Source organism: Salmo salar, chromosome ssa03 (genome assembly GCF_905237065.1).
Source record: "Salmo salar chromosome ssa03, Ssal_v3.1, whole genome shotgun sequence".
NCBI classification, from domain to species: domain Eukaryota; kingdom Metazoa; phylum Chordata; class Actinopteri; order Salmoniformes; family Salmonidae; genus Salmo; species Salmo salar.
The window spans coordinates 6,694,603-6,715,576 of NC_059444.1; the positions used below are offsets into that span (position 1 = coordinate 6,694,603).

The 20,974-nt window shown below is 34.1% G+C and overlaps 1 protein-coding gene across 2 annotated transcripts in view; it reads left to right on the forward strand.

Moving 5' to 3' along the window:
* Window positions 1-20,974, forward strand: part of LOC106596915 (netrin-G1) — a 224,165-nt gene that overhangs the window by 159,034 nt on the left and 44,157 nt on the right. The window lies entirely within an intron of this gene.

Sequence of the window (20,974 nt, forward strand, 5' to 3'; positions counted from 1 at the left end):
GGTCATAATATATGTCATAATATACTGCTGGTGTGGTGGTAATATGGTCATAATATATATCATAATATACTGCTGGTGTGGTGGTTATATGGTCATAATATATGTCATAATGTACTACTGGTGTGGTTGTAATATGGTCATAATATATGTCATAATATACTGCTGGTGTGGTGGTATTATGGTCATAATACATGTCATAATATACTGCTGGTGTGGTGGTAATATGGTCATAATATACTGCTGTTGTAGTGATAATATGGTCATAATATATGTTATAATATACTGCTGGTGTAGTGGTTATATGGTCATAATATTTGTCATAATATACTGCTGGTGTGGTGGTATTACTGTCATAATATATGTCATAATATACTGCTGGTGTGGTGGTAATATGGTCATAATATATGTCATAATATACTGTTGTTGTGGTGGTAATATGGTCATAAAATATGTCATAATATACTACTGGTGTGGTTGTAATATGGTCATAATATATGTCATAATATACTGCTGGTGTGGTGGTAATATGGTCATAATATATTTCATAATATACTGCTGGTGTGGTGGTAATATGGTCATAATATATGCCATAATATACTGCTGGTGTGGTGGTAATATGGTCATAATATATGCCATAATATACTGCTGGTGTGGTGTTAATATGGTCATAATATATGTCATAATATACTGCTGGTGTGGTGGTAATATGGTCATAATATATGTCATAATATACTGCTCTTGTGGTGGTAATATGGTCATAATATATGCCATAATATACTGCTGGTGTTGTGGTAATATGGTCATAATGTATGTCGTAATATACTGCTGGTGTGGTGGTAATATGGTCATAATATACTGCTGGTGTGGTGGTAATATGGTCATAATATATGTCATAATATACTGCTGGTGTAGTGGTAATATGATCATAATATATGTCATAATATACTGCTCTTGTGGTGGTAATATGGCCATAATATACTGCTGGTGTAGTGGTGATATGGTCATAATATATGTCATAATATACTGCTGGTGTGGTGGTAATATGGTCATAATATATGTCATACTATACTGCTGGTGTGGTGGTAATATGGTCATAATATATGTCATAATATACTGCTGGTGTTGTGGTAATATGGTCATAATGTATGTCGTAATATACTGCTGGTGTGGTGGTAATATGGTCATAATATACTGCTGGTGTAGTGGTAATATGGTCATAATATATGTCATAATATACTGCTGGTGTAGTGGTAATATGATCATAATATATGTCATAATATACTGCTCTTGTGGTGGTAATATGGCCATAATATACTGCTGGTGTAGTGGTGATATGGTCATAATATATGTCATAATATACTGCTGGTGTGGTGGTAATATGGTCATAATATATGTCATACTATACTGCTGGTGTGGTGGTAATATGGTCATAATATATGTCATAATATACTACTGGTGTGTTTGTAATATGGTCATAATATATGTCATAATATTCTGCTAGTGTTTTGGTAATATGGTCATAATATATTTAATAATATACTGCTGGTGTGGTGGTTATGTTGTCATAATATATGCCATAATATACTGCTGGTGTAGTGTTAATATGGTCATAATATATGTCATAATATACTGTTGGTGTGGTGGTAATATGGTCATAATATATGTCATAATATACTGCTCTTGTGGTGGTAATATGGTCATAATATATGCCATAATATACTGCTGGTGTTGTGGTAATATGGTCATAATATATGTCGTAATATACTGCTGGTGTGGTGGTAATATGGTCATAATATACTGCTGGTGTAGTGGTAATATGATCATAATATATGTCATAATATACTGCTCTTGTGGTGGTAATATGGCCATAATATACTGCTGGTGTAGTGGTGATATGGTCATAATATATGTCATAATATACTGCTGGTGTGGTGGTAATATGGTCATAATATATGTCATACTATACTGCTGGTGTGGTGGTAATATGGTCATAATATATGTCATAATATACTACTGGTGTGTTTGTAATATGGTCATAATATATGTCATAATATTCTGCTGGTGTTGTGGTAATATGGTCATAATATATTTAATAATATACTGCTGGTGTGGTGGTTATGTTGTCATAATATATGTCATAATATACTGCTGGTGTGGTGGTAATATGGTCATAATATATGGTCATAGTTTATGTCAAAATATACTACTGGTGTGGTGGTTATATTGTCATAATATTTGTCATGATATACTGCTTGTGTAGTGGTAATATGGTCATAATATATGTCATGATATACTGCTGGTGTAGTGCTAATATGGTCATAATATACTGCTGGTGTGGTGGTAATATGGTCATAATATACTGCTGGTGTGGTGGTAATATGGTCATAATATACTGCTGGTGTAGTGGTAATATGGTCATAATATATATCATATTATACTGCTGGTGTGGTGGTTATATTGTCATTATATATGTCATAATATACTGCAGTGTGACGGTAATATGGTCATAATATATGTCACAATATACTGCTGGCGTAGTGGTAATATATATCATAATATACTGCTGGGGTGGTGATAATATGGTCATAATATATGTCATAATATACTGCTGGTGTGGTGGTAATATGGTCATAATATATATCATAATATACTGCTGGAGTGGTGGTAATATGGTCATAATATATGTCATAATATACTACTGGTGTAGTGGTAATATGGTCATAATATACTGCTGGTGTGGTGGTAATATGGTCATAATGTACTGATGGTGTGGTGGTAATATGGTCATAATATATGGTCATAGTATATGTCATAATATACTGCTGTGTGGTGGTATTATGGTCATAATATATGTCATAATATACTGCTGGCGTTGTGGTAATATGGTCGTAATATACTGTTGTTGTAGTGATAATATGGTCATAATATATGTTATAATATACTGCTGTTGTAGTGGTTATATGGTCATAATATTTGTCATAATATACTGCTGGTGTGGTGGTATTATGGTCATAATATATGTCATAATATATGCCATAATATACTGCTAGTGTGGTGGTATTATGGTCATAATATATGTCATAATATACTGTTGGTGTGGTGGTAATATGTTCATAAAATACTGCTAGTGTAGTGGTAATATGGTCATAATATATGTAATAATATACTGCTGGTGTGGTGGTAATTTGGTCATAATATATGTAATAATATACTGCTGGTGTGGTGGTAATTTGGTCATAATATATATCATAATATACTGCTTGTGTAGTGGTAATATGGTCATAATATATGCCATAATATACTGCTGGTGTGGTGGTAATATGGTCATAATATATGTAATAATATACAAGTGGTGTGGTTGTAACATGGTCATAATATATGTCATAATATACTGCTGTTGTAGTGGTAATATGGTCATAATATATATTATAATATACTGTTGGTGTAGTGGTAATATGGTCATAATATATGTCATAATATACTGCTGGTGTGGTGGAAATATGATCATAATATACTGCTGGTGTGGTGGTAATATGGTCATAATATACATCATAATATACTGCTGGTGTGATGGTAATATGGTCATAATATATGTCATAATATACTGCTAGTGTGGTGGTAATATGGTCATAATATACTGCTGGTGTGATGGTAATATATATCATGATATACTGTTGGTGTGGTGGTTATATGGTCTTAATATATTTCATAATATACTGCTGGTGTAGTGGTAATATGGTCATAATATACTGCTGGTGTGGTGATAATATGGTCATAATATATATCATGATATACTGTTGGTGTGGTGGTTATATGGTCTTAATATATGTCATAATATACTGCTGGTGTAGTGGTAATGTGGTCATAATATATGTTATAATATACTGCTGGTGTGGTGGTAATATGGTCATAATATATATCATAATATACTGTTGGTGTGGTGGTAATATGGTCATAATATATGACATAATATACTGCTGGTGTGGTGGTAATATGGTCATAATATATGTCATAATATACTGCTGGTTTGGTGGTAATATGGTCATAATATATGTGATAATACACTACTGGTGTGGTTGTAATATGGTGATAATATTTGTCATAATATACTGTTGGTGTGGTGGTACTATGGTCATAATATATGTAATAATATACTGTTGGTGTGGTGGTAATATGGTCATAATATATGTCATAATATACTGCTGGTGTGGTGGTAATATGGTCATAATATATATCATAATATACTGTTGGTGTAGTGGTAATATGGTCATAATATATGTCATAATGTACTACTGGTGTGGTTGTAATATGGTCATAATATATGTCATAATATACTGCTAGTGTGGTGGTATTATGGTCATAATACATGTCATAATATACTGCTGGTGTGGTGGTAATATGGTCATAATATACTGCAGTTGTAGTGATAATATGGTCATAATATATGTTATAATATACTGCTGGTGTAGTGGTTATATGGTCATAATATTTGTCATAATATACTGCTGGTGTGGTGGTATTATTGTCATAATATATGTCATAATATACTGCTGGTGTGGTGGTAATATGGTCATAATATATGTCATAATATACTGCTGTTGTGGTGGTAATATGGTCATAAAATATGTCATAATATACTGCTGGTGTGGTTGTAATATGGTCATAATATATGTCATAATATACTGCTGGTGTGGTGGTAATATGGTCATAATATATTTCATAATATACTGTTGGTGTGGTGGTAATATGGTCATAATATATGCCATAATATACTGCTGGTGTAGTGGTAATATGGTCATAATATATGCCATAATATACTGCTGGTGTGGTGGTAATATGGTCATAATATATGTCATAATATACTGCTCTTGTGGTGGTAATATGGTCATAATATATGCCATAATATACTGCTGGTGTTGTGGTAATATGGTCATAATATATGTCGTAATATACTGCTGGTGTGGTGGTAATATGGTCATAATATAACTGCTGGTGTAGTGGTAATATGGTCATAATATATGTCATAATATACTGCTGGTGTAGTGGTAATATGGTCATAATATATGTCATAATATACTGCTCTTGTGGTGGTAATATGGCCATAATATACTGCTGGTGTAGTGGTGATATGGTCATAATATATGTCATAATATACTGCTGGTGTGGTGGTAATATGGTCATAATATATGTCATACTATACTGCTGGTGTGGTGGTAATATGGTCATAATATATGTCATAATATACTACTGGTGTGTTTGTAATAAGGTCATAATATATGTCATAATATTCTGCTGGTGTTGTGGTAATATGGTCATAATATATTTAATAATATACTGCTGGTGTGGTGGTTATGTTGTCATAATATATGTCATAATATACTGCTGGTGTGGTGGTAATATGGTCATAATATATGGTCATAGTATATGTCAAAATATTCTACTGGTGTGGTGGTTATATTGTCATAATATTTGTCATGATATACTGCTTGTGTAGTGGTAATATGGTCATAATATATGTCATGATATACTGCTTGTGTAGTGGTAATATGGTCATAATATATGTCATGATATACTGCTGGTGTAGTGGTAATATGGTCATAATATACTGCTGGTGTGGTGATAATATGGTCATAATATATATCATGATATACTGTTGGTGTGGTGGTTATATGGTCTTAATATATGTCATAATATACTGCTGGTGTAGTGGTAATGTGGTCATAATATATGTTATAATATACTGCTGGTGTGGTGGTAATATGGTCATAATATATATCATAATATACTGTTGGTGTGGTGGTAATATGGTCATAATATATGACATAATATACTGCTGGTGTGGTGGTAATATGGTCATAATATATGTCATAATATACTGCTGGTTTGGTGGTAATATGGTCATAATATATGTGATAATACACTACTGGTGTGGTTGTAATATGGTGATAATATTTGTCATAATATACTGTTGGTGTGGTGGTACTATGGTCATAATATATGTAATAATATACTGTTGGTGTGGTGGTAATATGGTCATAATATATGTCATAATATACTGCTGGTGTGGTGGTAATATGGTCATAATATATCTCATAATATACTGTAGGTGTAGTGGTAATATGGTCATAATATATGTCATAATGTACTACTGGTGTGGTTGTAATATGGTCATAATATATGTCATAATATACTGCTAGTGTGGTGGTATTATGGTCATAATACATGTCATAATATACTGCTGGTGTGGTGGTAATATGGTCATAATATACTGCAGTTGTAGTGATAATATGGTCATAATATATGTTATAATATACTGCTGGTGTAGTGGTAATATGGTCATAATATATGTCATAATATACTGCTGGTGTGGTGGTAATATTGTCATAATATATGTCATAATATACTGCTGGTGTGGTGGTAATATGGTCATAATATATGTCATAATATACTGCTGGTGTGGTGGTATTATGGTCATAATACATGTCATAATATACTGCTGGTGTGGTGGTAATATGGTCATAATATACTGCTGTTGTAGTGATAATATGGTCATAATATATGTTATAATATACTGCTGGTGTAGTGGTTATATGGTCATAATATTTGTCATAATATACTGCTGGTGTGGTGGTATTACTGTCATAATATATGTCATAATATACTGCTGGTGTGGTGGTAATATGGTCATAATATATGTCATAATATACTGTTGTTGTGGTGGTAATATGGTCATAAAATATGTCATAATATACTACTGGTGTGGTTGTAATATGGTCATAATATATGTCATAATATACTGTTGGTGTGGTGGTAATATGGTCATAATATATTTCATAATATACTGTTGGTGTGGTGGTAATATGGTCATAATATATGCCATAATATACTGCTGGTGTAGTGGTAATATGGTCATAATATATGCCATAATATACTGCTGGTGTAGTGTTAATATGGTCATAATATATGTCATAATATACTGTTGGTGTGGTGGTAATATGGTCATAATATATGTCATAATATACTGCTCTTGTGGTGGTAATATGGTCATAATATATGCCATAATATACTGCTGGTGTTGTGGTAATATGGTCATAATGTATGTCGTAATATACTGCTGGTGTGGTGGTAATATGGTCATAATATACTGCTGGTGTAGTGGTAATATGGTCATAATATATGTCATAATATACTGCTGGTGTAGTGGTAATATGATCATAATATATGTCATAATATACTGCTCTTGTGGTGGTAATATGGCCATAATATACTGCTGGTGTAGTGGTGATATGGTCATAATATATGTCATAATATACTGCTGGTGTGGTGGTAATATGGTCATAATATATGTCATACTATACTGCTGGTGTGGTGGTAATATGGTCATAATATATGTCATAATATACTACTGGTGTGTTTGTAATATGGTCATAATATATGTCATAATATTCTGCTAGTGTTTTGGTAATATGGTCATAATATATTTAATAATATACTGCTGGTGTGGTGGTTATGTTGTCATAATATATGCCATAATATACTGCTGGTGTAGTGTTAATATGGTCATAATATATGTCATAATATACTGTTGGTGTGGTGGTAATATGGTCATAATATATGTCATAATATACTGCTCTTGTGGTGGTAATATGGTCATAATATATGCCATAATATACTGCTGGTGTTGTGGTAATATGGTCATAATATATGTCGTAATATACTGCTGGTGTGGTGGTAATATGGTCATAATATACTGCTGGTGTAGTGGTAATATGGTCATAATATATGTCATAATATACTGCTGGTGTAGTGGTAATATGATCATAATACATGTCATAATATACTGCTCTTGTGGTGGTAATATGGCCATAATATACTGCTGGTGTAGTGGTGATATGGTCATAATATATGTCATAATATACTGCTGGTGTGGTGGTAATATGGTCATAATATATGTCATACTATACTGCTGGTGTGGTGGTAATATGGTCATAATATATGTCATAATATACTACTGGTGTGTTTGTAATATGGTCATAATATATGTCATAATATTATTTTGGTGTTGTGGTAATATGGTCATAATATATTTAATAATATACTGCTGGTGTGGTGGTTATGTTGTCATAATATATGTCATAATATACTGCTGGTGTGGTGGTAATATGGTCATAATATATGGTCATAGTATATGTCAAAATATACTACTGGTGTGGTGGTTATATTGTCATAATATATTTCATGATATACTGCTTGTGTATTGGTAATATGGTCATAATATATGTCATGATATACTGCTGGTGTAGTGCTAATATGGTCATAATATACTGCTGGTGTGGTGGTAATATGGTCATAATATACTGCTGGTGTGGTGGTAATATGGTCATAATATACTGCTGGTGTAGTGGTAATATGGTCATAATATATATCATATTATACTGCTGGTGTGGTGGTTATATTGTCATTATATATGTCATAATATACTGCAGTGTGATGGTAATATGGTCATAATATATGTCACAATATACTGCTGGCGTAGTGGTAATATATATCATAATATACTGCTGGGGTGGTGATAATATGGTCATAATATATGTCATAATATACTGCTGGTGTGGTGGTAATATGGTCATAATATATATCATAATATACTGCTGGAGTGGTGGTAATATGGTCATAATATATGTCTTAATATACTACTGGTGTAGTGGTAATATGGTCATAATATACTGCTGGTGTGGTGGTAATATGGTCATAATGTACTGATGGTGTGGTGGTAATATGGTCATAATATATGGTCATAGTATATGTCATAATATACTGCTGTGTGGTGGTATTATGGTCATAATATATGTCATAATATACTGCTGGTGTGGTGGTAATATGGTCGTAATATACTGCTGTTGTAGTGATAATATGGTCATAATATATGTTATAATATACTGCTGTTGTAGTGGTTATATGGTCATAATATTTGTCATAATATACTGCTGGTGTGGCGGTATTATGGTCATAATATATGTCATAATATATGCCATAATATACTGCTGGTGTGGTGGTATTATGGTCATAATATATGTCATAATATACTGTTGGTGTGGTGGTAATATGTTCATAAAATACTGCTAGTGTAGTGGTAATATGGTCATAATATATGTAATAATATTCTGCTGGTGTGGTGGTGATTTGGTCATAATATATGTCATAATATACTGCTGGTGTGGTGGTAATTTGGTCATAATATATATCATAATATACTGCTTTGTAGTGGTAATATCATTATATGCATAATATACTGCTGGTGTGGTGGTAATATGTATAAAGTGTGTGGTTGTAACATGGTCATAATATATGTCATAATATACTGCTGTTGTAGTGGTAATATGGTCATAATATATATTATAATATACTGTTGGTGTAGTGGTAATATGGTCATAATATATGTCATAATATACTGCTGGTGTGGTGGAAATATGATCATAATATACTGCTGGTGTGGTGGTAATATGGTCATAATATACATCATAATATACTGCTGGTGTGATGGTAATATGGTCATAGTATATGTCATAATATACTGCTAGTGTGGTGGTAATATGGTCATAATATACTGCTGGTGTGATGGTAATATATATCATGATATACTGTTGGTGTGGTGGTTATATGGTCTTAATATATTTCATAATATACTGCTGGTGTAGTGGTAATATGGTCATAATATACTGCTGGTGTGGTGATAATATGGTCATAATATATATCATGATGTACTGTTGGTGTGGTGGTTATATGGTCTTAATATATGTCATAATATACTGCTGGTGTAGTGGTAATGTGGTCATAATATATGTTATAATATACTGCTGGTGTGGTGGTAATATGGTCATAATATGTATCATAATATACTGTTGGTGTGGTGGTAATATGGTCATAATATATGACATAATATACTGCTGGTGTGGTGGTAATATGGTCATAATATATGTCATAATATACTGCTGGTTTGGTGGTAATATGGTCATAATATATGTGATAATACACTACTGGTGTGGTTGTAATATGGTGATAATATTTGTCATAATATACTGTTGGTGTGGTGGTAATATGGTCATAATATATGTCATAATATACTGTTGGTGTGGTGGTAATATGGTCATAATATATGTCATAATATACTGCTGGTGTGGTGGTAATATGGTCATAATATATATCATAATATACTGTAGGTGTAGTGGTAATATGGTCATAATATATGTCATAATGTACTACTGGTGTGGTTGTAATATGGTCATAATATATGTCATAATATACTGCTAGTGTGGTGGTATTATGGTCATAATACATGTCATAATATACTGCTGGTGTGGTGGTAATATGGTCATAATATACTGCAGTTGTAGTGATAATATGGTCATAATATATGTTATAATATACTGCTGGTGTAGTGGTTATATGGTCATAATATTTGTCATAATATACTGCTGGTGTGGTGGTATTATTGTCATAATATATGTCATAATATACTGCTGGTGTGGTGGTAATATGGTCATAATATATGTCATAATATACTGCTGTTGTGGTGGTAATATGGTCATAAAATATGTCATAATATACTACTGGTGTGGTTGTAATATGGTCATAATATATGTCATAATATACTGTTGGTGTGGTGGTAATATGGTCATAATATATTTCATAATATACTGTTGGTGTGGTGGTAATATGGTCATAATATATGCCATAATATACTGCTGGTGTAGTGGTAATATGGTCATAATATATGCCATAATATACTGCTGGTGTGGTGGTAATATGGTCATAATATATGTCATAATATACTGCTCTTGTGGTGGTAATATGGTCATAATATATGCCATAATATACTGCTGGTGTTGTGGTAATATGGTCATAATATATGTCGTAATATACTGCTGGTGTGGTGGTAATATGGTCATAATATACTGCTGGTGTAGTGGTAATATGGTCATAATATATGTCATAATATACTGCTGGTGTAGTGGTAATATGATCATAATATATGTCATAATATACTGCTCTTGTGGTGGTAATATGGCCATAATATACTGCTGGTGTAGTGGTGATATGGTCATAATATATGTCATAATATACTGCTGGTGTGGTGGTAATATGGTCATAATATATGTCATACTATACTGCTGGTGTGGTGGTAATATGGTCATAATATATGTCATAATATACTACTGGTGTGTTTGTAATAAGGTCATAATATATGTCATAATATTCTGCTGGTGTTGTGGTAATATGGTCATAATATATTTAATAATATACTGCTGGTGTGGTGGTTATGTTGTCATAATATATGTCATAATATACTGCTGGTGTGGTGGTAATATGGTCATAATATATGGTCATAGTATATGTCAAAATATTCTACTGGTGTGGTGGTTATATTGTCATAATATTTGTCATGATATACTGCTTGTGTAGTGGTAATATGGTCATAATATATGTCATGATATACTGCTTGTGTAGTGGTAATATGGTCATAATATATGTCATGATATACTGCTGGTGTAGTGGTAATATGGTCATAATATACTGCTGGTGTGGTGATAATATGGTCATAATATATATCATGATATACTGTTGGTGTGGTGGTTATATGGTCTTAATATATGTCATAATATACTGCTGGTGTAGTGGTAATGTGGTCATAATATATGTTATAATATACTGCTGGTGTGGTGGTAATATGGTCATAATATATATCATAATATACTGTTGGTGTGGTGGTAATATGGTCATAATATATGACATAATATACTGCTGGTGTGGTGGTAATATGGTCATAATATATGTCATAATATACTGCTGGTTTGGTGGTAATATGGTCATAATATATGTGATAATACACTACTGGTGTGGTTGTAATATGGTGATAATATTTGTCATAATATACTGTTGGTGTGGTGGTACTATGGTCATAATATATGTAATAATATACTGTTGGTGTGGTGGTAATATGGTCATAATATATGTCATAATATACTGCTGGTGTGGTGGTAATATGGTCATAATATATATCATAATATACTGTAGGTGTAGTGGTAATATGGTCATAATATATGTCATAATGTACTACTGGTGTGGTTGTAATATGGTCATAATATATGTCATAATATACTGCTAGTGTGGTGGTATTATGGTCATAATACATGTCATAATATACTGCTGGTGTGGTGGTAATATGGTCATAATATACTGCAGTTGTAGTGATAATATGGTCATAATATATGTTATAATATACTGCTGGTGTAGTGGTTATATGGTCATAATATTTGTCATAATATACTGCTGGTGTGGTGGTATTATTGTCATAATATATGTCATAATATACTGCTGGTGTGGTGGTAATATGGTCATAATATATGTCATAATATACTGCTGTTGTGGTGGTAATATGGTCATAAAATATGTCATAATATACTACTGGTGTGGTTGTAATATGGTCATAATATATGTCATAATATACTGTTGGTGTGGTGGTAATATGGTCATAATATATTTCATAATATACTGTTGGTGTGGTGGTAATATGGTCATAATATATGCCATAATATACTGCTGGTGTAGTGGTAATATGGTCATAATATATGCCATAATATACTGCTGGTGTGGTGGTAATATGGTCATAATATATGTCATAATATACTGCTCTTGTGGTGGTAATATGGTCATAATATATGCCATAATATACTGCTGGTGTTGTGGTAATATGGTCATAATATATGTCGTAATATACTGCTGGTGTGGTGGTAATATGGTCATAATATACTGCTGGTGTAGTGGTAATATGGTCATAATATATGTCATAATATACTGCTGGTGTAGTGGTAATATGATCATAATATATGTCATAATATACTGCTCTTGTGGTGGTAATATGGCCATAATATACTGCTGGTGTAGTGGTGATATGGTCATAATATATGTCATAATATACTGCTGGTGTGGTGGTAATATGGTCATAATATATGTCATACTATACTGCTGGTGTGGTGGTAATATGGTCATAATATATGTCATAATATACTACTGGTGTGTTTGTAATAAGGTCATAATATATGTCATAATATTCTGCTGGTGTTGTGGTAATATGGTCATAATATATTTAATAATATACTGCTGGTGTGGTGGTTATGTTGTCATAATATATGTCATAATATACTGCTGGTGTGGTGGTAATATGGTCATAATATATGGTCATAGTATATGTCAAAATATTCTACTGGTGTGGTGGTTATATTGTCATAATATTTGTCATGATATACTGCTTGTGTAGTGGTAATATGGTCATAATATATGTCATGATATACTGCTTGTGTAGTGGTAATATGGTCATAATATATGTCATGATATACTGCTGGTGTAGTGCTAATATGGTCATAATATACTGCTGGTGTGCTGGTAATATGGTCATAATATACTGCTGGTGTGGTGGTAATATGGTCATAATATACTGCTAGTGTAGTGGTAATATGGTCATAATATATATCATATTATACTGCTGGTGTGGTGGTTATATTGTCATTATATATGTCATAATATACTGCAGTGTGATGGTAATATGGTCATAATATATGTCACAATATACTGCTGGCGTAGTGGTAATATATATCATAATATACTGCTGGGGTGGTGATAATATGGTCATAATATATGTCATAATATACTGCTGGTGTGGTGGTAATATGGTCATAATATATATCATAATATACTGCTGGAGTGGTGGTAATATGGTCATAATATATGTCATAATATACTACTGGTGTAGTGGTAATATGGTCATAATATACTGCTGGTGTGGTGGTAATATGGTCATAATGTACTGATGGTGTGGTGGTAATATGGTCATAATATATGGTCATAGTATATGTCATAATATACTGCTGTGTGGTGGTATTATGGTCATAATATATGTCATAATATACTGCTGGCGTTGTGGTAATATGGTCGTAATATACTGCTATTGTAGTGATAATATGGTCATAATATATGTTATAATATACTGCTGTTGTAGTGGTTATATGGTCATAATATTTGTCATAATATACTGCTGGTGTGGTGGTATTATGGTCATAATATATGTCATAATATATGCCATAATATACTGCTAGTGTGGTGGTATTATGGTCATAATATATGTCATAATATACTGTTGGTGTGGTGGTAATATGTTCATAAAATACTGCTAGTGTAGTGGTAATATGGTCATAATATATATCATAATATACTGTTGGTGTGGTGGTAATATGGTCATAATATATGTCATAATATACTGCTGGTGTGGTGGTAATATGGTCATAATATATGTAATAATATACAAGTGGTGTGGTTGTAACATGGTCATAATATATGTCATAATATACTGCTGTTGTAGTGGTAATATGGTCATAATATATATTATAATATACTGTTGGTGTAGTGGTAATATGGTCATAATATATGTCATAATATACTGCTGGTGTGGTGGAAATATGATCATAATATACTGCTGGTGTGGTGGTAATATGGTCATAATATACATCATAATATACTGCTGGTGTGATGGTAATATGGTCATAATATATGTCATAATATACTGCTAGTGTGGTGGTAATATGGTCATAATATACTGCTGGTGTGATGGTAATATATATCATGATATACTGTTGGTGTTGTGGTTATATGGTCTTAATATATTTCATAATATACTGCTGGTGTAGTGGTAATATGGTCATAATATACTGCTGGTGTGGTGATAATATGGTCATAATATATATCATGATATACTGTTGGTGTGGTGGTTATATGGTCTTAATATATGTCATAATATGCTGCTGGTGTAGTGGTAATATGGTCATAATATATGTTATAATATACTGCTGGTGTGGTGGTAATATGGTCATAATATATATCATAATATACTGTTGGTGTGGTGGTAATATGGTCATAATATATGACATAATATACTGCTGGTGTGGTGGTAATATGGTCATAATATATGTCATAATATACTGCTGGTGTGGTGGTAATATGGTCATAATATATGTCATAATATACTGCTGGTGTGGTGGTAATATGGTCATAATATATATCATAATATACTGTTGGTGTGGTGGTAATATGGTCATAATATATGTCATAATGTACTACTGGTGTGGTTGTAATATGGTCATAATATATGTCATAATATACTGCTGGTGTGGTGGTAATATGGTCATAATATATATCATAATATACTGCTGGAGTGGTGGTAATATGGTCATAATATATGTCATAATATACTACTGGTGTAGTGGTAATATGGTCATAATATACTGCTGGTGTGGTGGTAATATGGTCATAATGTACTGATGGTGTGGTGGTAATATGGTCATAATATATGGTCATAGTATATGTCATAATATACTGCTGTGTGGTGGTATTATGGTCATAATATATGTCATAATATACTGCTGGCGTTGTGGTAATATGGTCGTAATATACTGCTATTGTAGTGATAATATGGTCATAATATATGTTATAATATACTGCTGTTGTAGTGGTTATATGGTCATAATATTTGTCATAATATACTGCTGGTGTGGTGGTATTATGGTCATAATATATGTCATAATATATGCCATAATATACTGCTAGTGTGGTGGTATTATGGTCATAATATATGTCATAATATACTGTTGGTGTGGTGGTAATATGTTCATAAAATACTGCTAGTGTAGTGGTAATATGGTCATAATATATGTAATAATATACTGCTGGTGTGGTGGTAATTTGGTCATAATATATGTCATAATATACTGCTGGTGTGGTGGTAATATGGTCATAATATATGTAATAATATACAAGTGGTGTGGTTGTAACATGGTCATAATATATGTCATAATATACTGCTGTTGTAGTGGTAATATGGTCATAATATATAATAAACTGTTGGTGTAGTGGTAATATGGTCATAATATATGTCATAATATACTGCTGGTGTGGTGGAAATATGATCATAATATACTGCTGGTGTGGTGGTAATATGGTCATAATATACATCATAATATACTGCTGGTGTGATGGTAATATGGTCATAATATATGTCATAATATACTGCTAGTGTGGTGGTAATATGGTCATAATATACTGCTGGTGTGATGGTAATATATATCATGATATACTGTTGGTGTTGTGGTTATATGGTCTTAATATATTTCATAATATACTGCTGGTGTAGTGGTAATATGGTCATAATATACTGCTGGTGTGGTGATAATATGGTCATAATATATATCATGATATACTGTTTGTGTGGTGGTTATATGGTCTTAATATATGTCATAATATACTGCTGGTGTAGTGGTAATATGGTCATGATATATGTTATAATATACTGCTGGTGTGGTGGTAATATGGTCATAATATATATCATAATATACTGTTGGTGTGGTGGTAATATGGTCATAATATATGACATAATATACTGCTGGTGTGGTGGTAATATGGTCATAATATATGTCATAATATACTGCTGGTGTGGTGGTAATATGGTCATAATATATGTCATAATATACTGCTGGTGTGGTGGTAATATGGTCATAATATATATCATAATATACTGTTGGTGTAGTGGTAATATGGTCATAATATATGTCATAATGTACTACTGGTGTGGTTGTAATATGGTCATAATATATGACATAATATACTGCTGGTGTGGTGGTAATATGGTCATAATATATGTCATAATATACTGCTGGTGTGGTGTTAATAAGGTCATAATATATGTCATAATATACAAGTGATGTGGTTGTAACATGGTCATAATATATGTCATAATATACTGCTGGCGTGGTGGTAATATGGTCATAATATATGTCATAATATACTGCTGGTGTAGTGGTAATATAGTCATAATATATGTCATAATATACTGCTGGTGTGATGGTAATATGGTCATAATATATGTCATAATATACTGTTAGTGTGGTGGTAATATGGTCATAATATACTGCTGGTGTGATGGTAATATATATCATAATATACTGTTGGTGTGGTTGTAATATGGTCATAATATACTGCTGGTGTGGTGATAATATGGTCATAATATATGTCATAATATACTGCTGGTGTGGTGGTAATATGGTCATAATATACTGCTGGTGTGGTGGTAATATGGTCATAATATTTGTCATATTATACTGTTGGTGTGGTGGTAATATGGCCATAATATATATTATAATATGCTGCTAGTGTGGTGGTAATATGGTCATAATATATGTAATAATATACTGCCGGTGTGGTGGTAATATGGTCATAATATATATCATAATATACTGCTGGTGTGGTGGTAATATGATCATAATACATATATCATAATATACTGCTGGTGTAGTGGTAATATGGTCATAATATATATCATAATATACTGCTGGTGTGATGGTAATATGGTCATAATATATATCATAATATACTGCTGGTGTAGTGGTAATATGGTCATAATATATATCATAATATACTGCTGGTGTGGTGGTAATATGGTCATAATATATATCATAATATACTGCTGGTGTGGTGGTAATATGGTCATAATATATGTCATAATATACTGCTGGTGTGGTGGTAATATGGTCATAATATATGTCATAATATACTGCTGTTGTAGTGGTAATGTGGCCGTAATATATACCAGACAGACAGACAGACAGACAGACAGACAGACAGACAGACAGACAGACAGACAGACAGACAGACAGACAGACAGACAGACAGACAGACAGACAGACAGACAGACAGACAGACAGACTGCTGCATTACTTTTGACCAGAGTTAAAGGGTTACAAAAAGGGTTATTCACCCATAGGAGAACCCTTCACGGTTCCAGGTAGAACCCTCTGGAAATTGTCTTACGTGAAAATTCACCTTTATTTAACCAGGTAGGCTAGTTGAGAACAAGTCCTTTATTTAACCAGGTAGGCTAGTTGAGAACAAGTTCTCATTTGCAACTGCAACCTTACCCAAGATAAAGCATAGCAATTCGACACATACAACAACACAGAGTTATACATGGAATAAACAAAACATACAGTCAATAATACAGTAGAATAAAGGAAAACAAAAAGCCTATCTACAGTGAGTTCAAAAAAGTAAGTTAAGGCTATAAATAGGCCATGGTGAACACTGGAATAGTGGTAAACACTGGAATAGTAGATGTGCAGAAGATGAATGTGCAAGTAGATACTGGGGTGCAAAGGAGCAAGATAAATAAATAACAGTATGGGGATGAGGTAGGTAGATAGATGGGCTGTTTACAGATGGGCTATGTACAGGTGCAGTGATCTGTGAACTACTCTGACAGCTGGTGCTTAAAGCTAGTGAGGGAGGTATGAGTCTCCAGCTTCAGAGATTTTTGCAGTTCGTTTCAGTCATTGGTAGCAGAGAACTGGAAGGAAAGATGACCAAAGGAGGAATTGGCTTTGGGGGTGACCAGTGAGATATACCTGCTGGTGCGCGTGCTACGAGTGGGTGCTGCTATGGTTACCAGTGAGCTGAGATAAGGCGGGGCTTTACCTAGCAGAGACTTGTAGATAACCTGTAGCCAGTGGGTTTGGCGACGAGTATGAAGCGAGGGCCAACCAACGAGAGCGTACAGGTCGCAATGGTGGGTAGTGTATGGGGCTTTGGTGACAAAACGGATGGCACTGTGATAGACTGCATCCAGTTTGTTAGATAGAGTGTATCCAGTTTGTTGAATAGAGTGTTGGAGGCTATTTTATAGATGACATCACCGAAGTCGAGGATCGGTAGGATGGTCAGTTTAACGAGGGTATGTTTGGCAGCATGAGTGAAGGATACTTTGTTGAGATATAGGAAGCCGATTCTAGATTTAATTTTGGATTGGAGATGCTTAATGTGAGTCTGGAAGGAGAGTTTACAGTCTAACCAGACACCCAGGTATTTGCAGTTGTCCACGTATTCTAAATCAGAGCCGGGCAGGTAGGGGGCAGTGATCGATTGAATAGCATGCATTTAGTTTTACTTGCGTTTAAGAGCAGTTGTAGGCCACGAAAGGAGAGTTGTATGGCATTGAAACTCATCTGGAGGTTAGTTAACACAGTTTCCAAAGAGGGGCCAGAAGTATACAGAATGGTGTTGTCTGCGTAGAGGTGGATCAGAGAATCACCAGCAGCAAGAGCAACATCATTGATGTATACAGAGAAGAGAGTCGGCCCGAGAATTGAACCCTGTGGCATACCCATAGAGACTGCCAGAGGTCCGGACAACAGGCCCTCCGATTTGACACACTGAACTCTATCAGAGAAGTAGTTGGTAAACCAGGTGAGGCAATCATTTGAGAAACCAAGGCTGTCGAGTCTGCCAATAAGAATGTGGTGATTGACAGAGTCGAAAGCTTTGGCCAGGTCGATGAATATGGCTGCACAGTAATGTCTCTTATCGATGGCGGTTATGATGTCGTTTAGGACCTTGAGCGTGGCTGAGGTGCACCCATGACCAGCTCTGAAACTAGATTCCATAGCGGAGAAGGTACGGTGGGATTCGAAATGGTTGGTAATCTGTTTGTTAACTTGGCTTTTGAAGACCTTAGAAAGACAGGGTAGGATGGACATAGGTCTGTAACAGTTTGTGTCTAGAGTGTCACCCTCTTTAAAGAGGGGGATGACCGCGGCAGCTTTCCAATCTTTGGGAATCTCAGACGATACGAAAGAGAGGTTGAACAAGTTAGTAATAGGGGTTGCAACAATTTCGGCAGATCATTTTAGAAAGAGAGGGTCCAGATTATCTAGCCCGGCTGATTTGTAGGGGCCCAGATTTTGCAGCTCTTTCATAACATCAGCTATCTGGATTTGGGTGAAGGAGAAATGTTGGGGGCTTTGGCGGGTTGCTGTGGAGGGTGCCGGGCAGTTGACCGTGGTAGGGGTAGCAGGGTGGAAAGCATGGCCAGCCGTAGAGAAATACTTATTGAAATTCTCAATTATAGTGGATTTATCGGTGGTAACAGTGTTTCCTAGCCTCAGAGCAGTGGGCAGCTGGGAGGAGGTGCTCTTATTCTCCATGGACTTTACAGTGTCCCAGAACATTTTGAGTTAGTACTACAGGATGCAAATTTCTGTTTGAAAAAGCTAGCCTTAGCTTTTCTAACTGCCTGTGTATATTTGTTCCTAACTTCCCTGAAAGTTGCATATCACGGGGGCTATTCGATGCTAATGCAGAACGCCACAGGATGTTTTTGTGCTGGTCAAGGGCAGACAGGTCTGGAGTGAACCAATGACTATATCTATTCCTAGTTCTAATTTTTTTGAGTGGGGCATGCTTATTTAAGATGGTGAGGAAGGCACTTTTAAAGAATAGCCAATAGGTCAATGTCATTCCAGGATACCCCGGCCAGGTCGATTAGAAAGGCCTGTTCGCAGAAGTGTTTTAGGGAGCGTTTGACAGTGATGAGGGGTGGTCGTTTGCTCGCAGACCCATTACGGATGCAAGCAATGAGGCTGTGATCGCTGAGATCTTGATTGAAAACAGCAGTGGTGTATTTGGAGGGCGAGTTAGTTAGGATGACATCTATGAGGGTGCCCGTGTTTACGGATTTGGGGTGGTACCTGGTAGGTTCATTGATAATTTGTGTGAGATTGAGGGCATCGAGCTTAGATTGTAGGATGGCCGGGGTGTTAAGCATGTCCCAGTTTAGGTCACCTAGTAGCACGAGCTCAGAAGATAGATGGGGGCAATCAATTCACATATGGTGTCGAGGGCACAGCTGGGGGCAGAGGGAGGTCTATAGCAAGCGGTTCTCCTATGGGGACAGCTGTAGAAACATTTTAGTTTCAGGAACCTTTTTTGTATATTGTGAATAGGATGCCATTTGGGATGCACACAGAGTTGCCTTTTGTTTTAGTGTCACTATCCTGACCATATTTGATGTGCTGTTCCCTCCACAGGAGGTTAGCCAAAT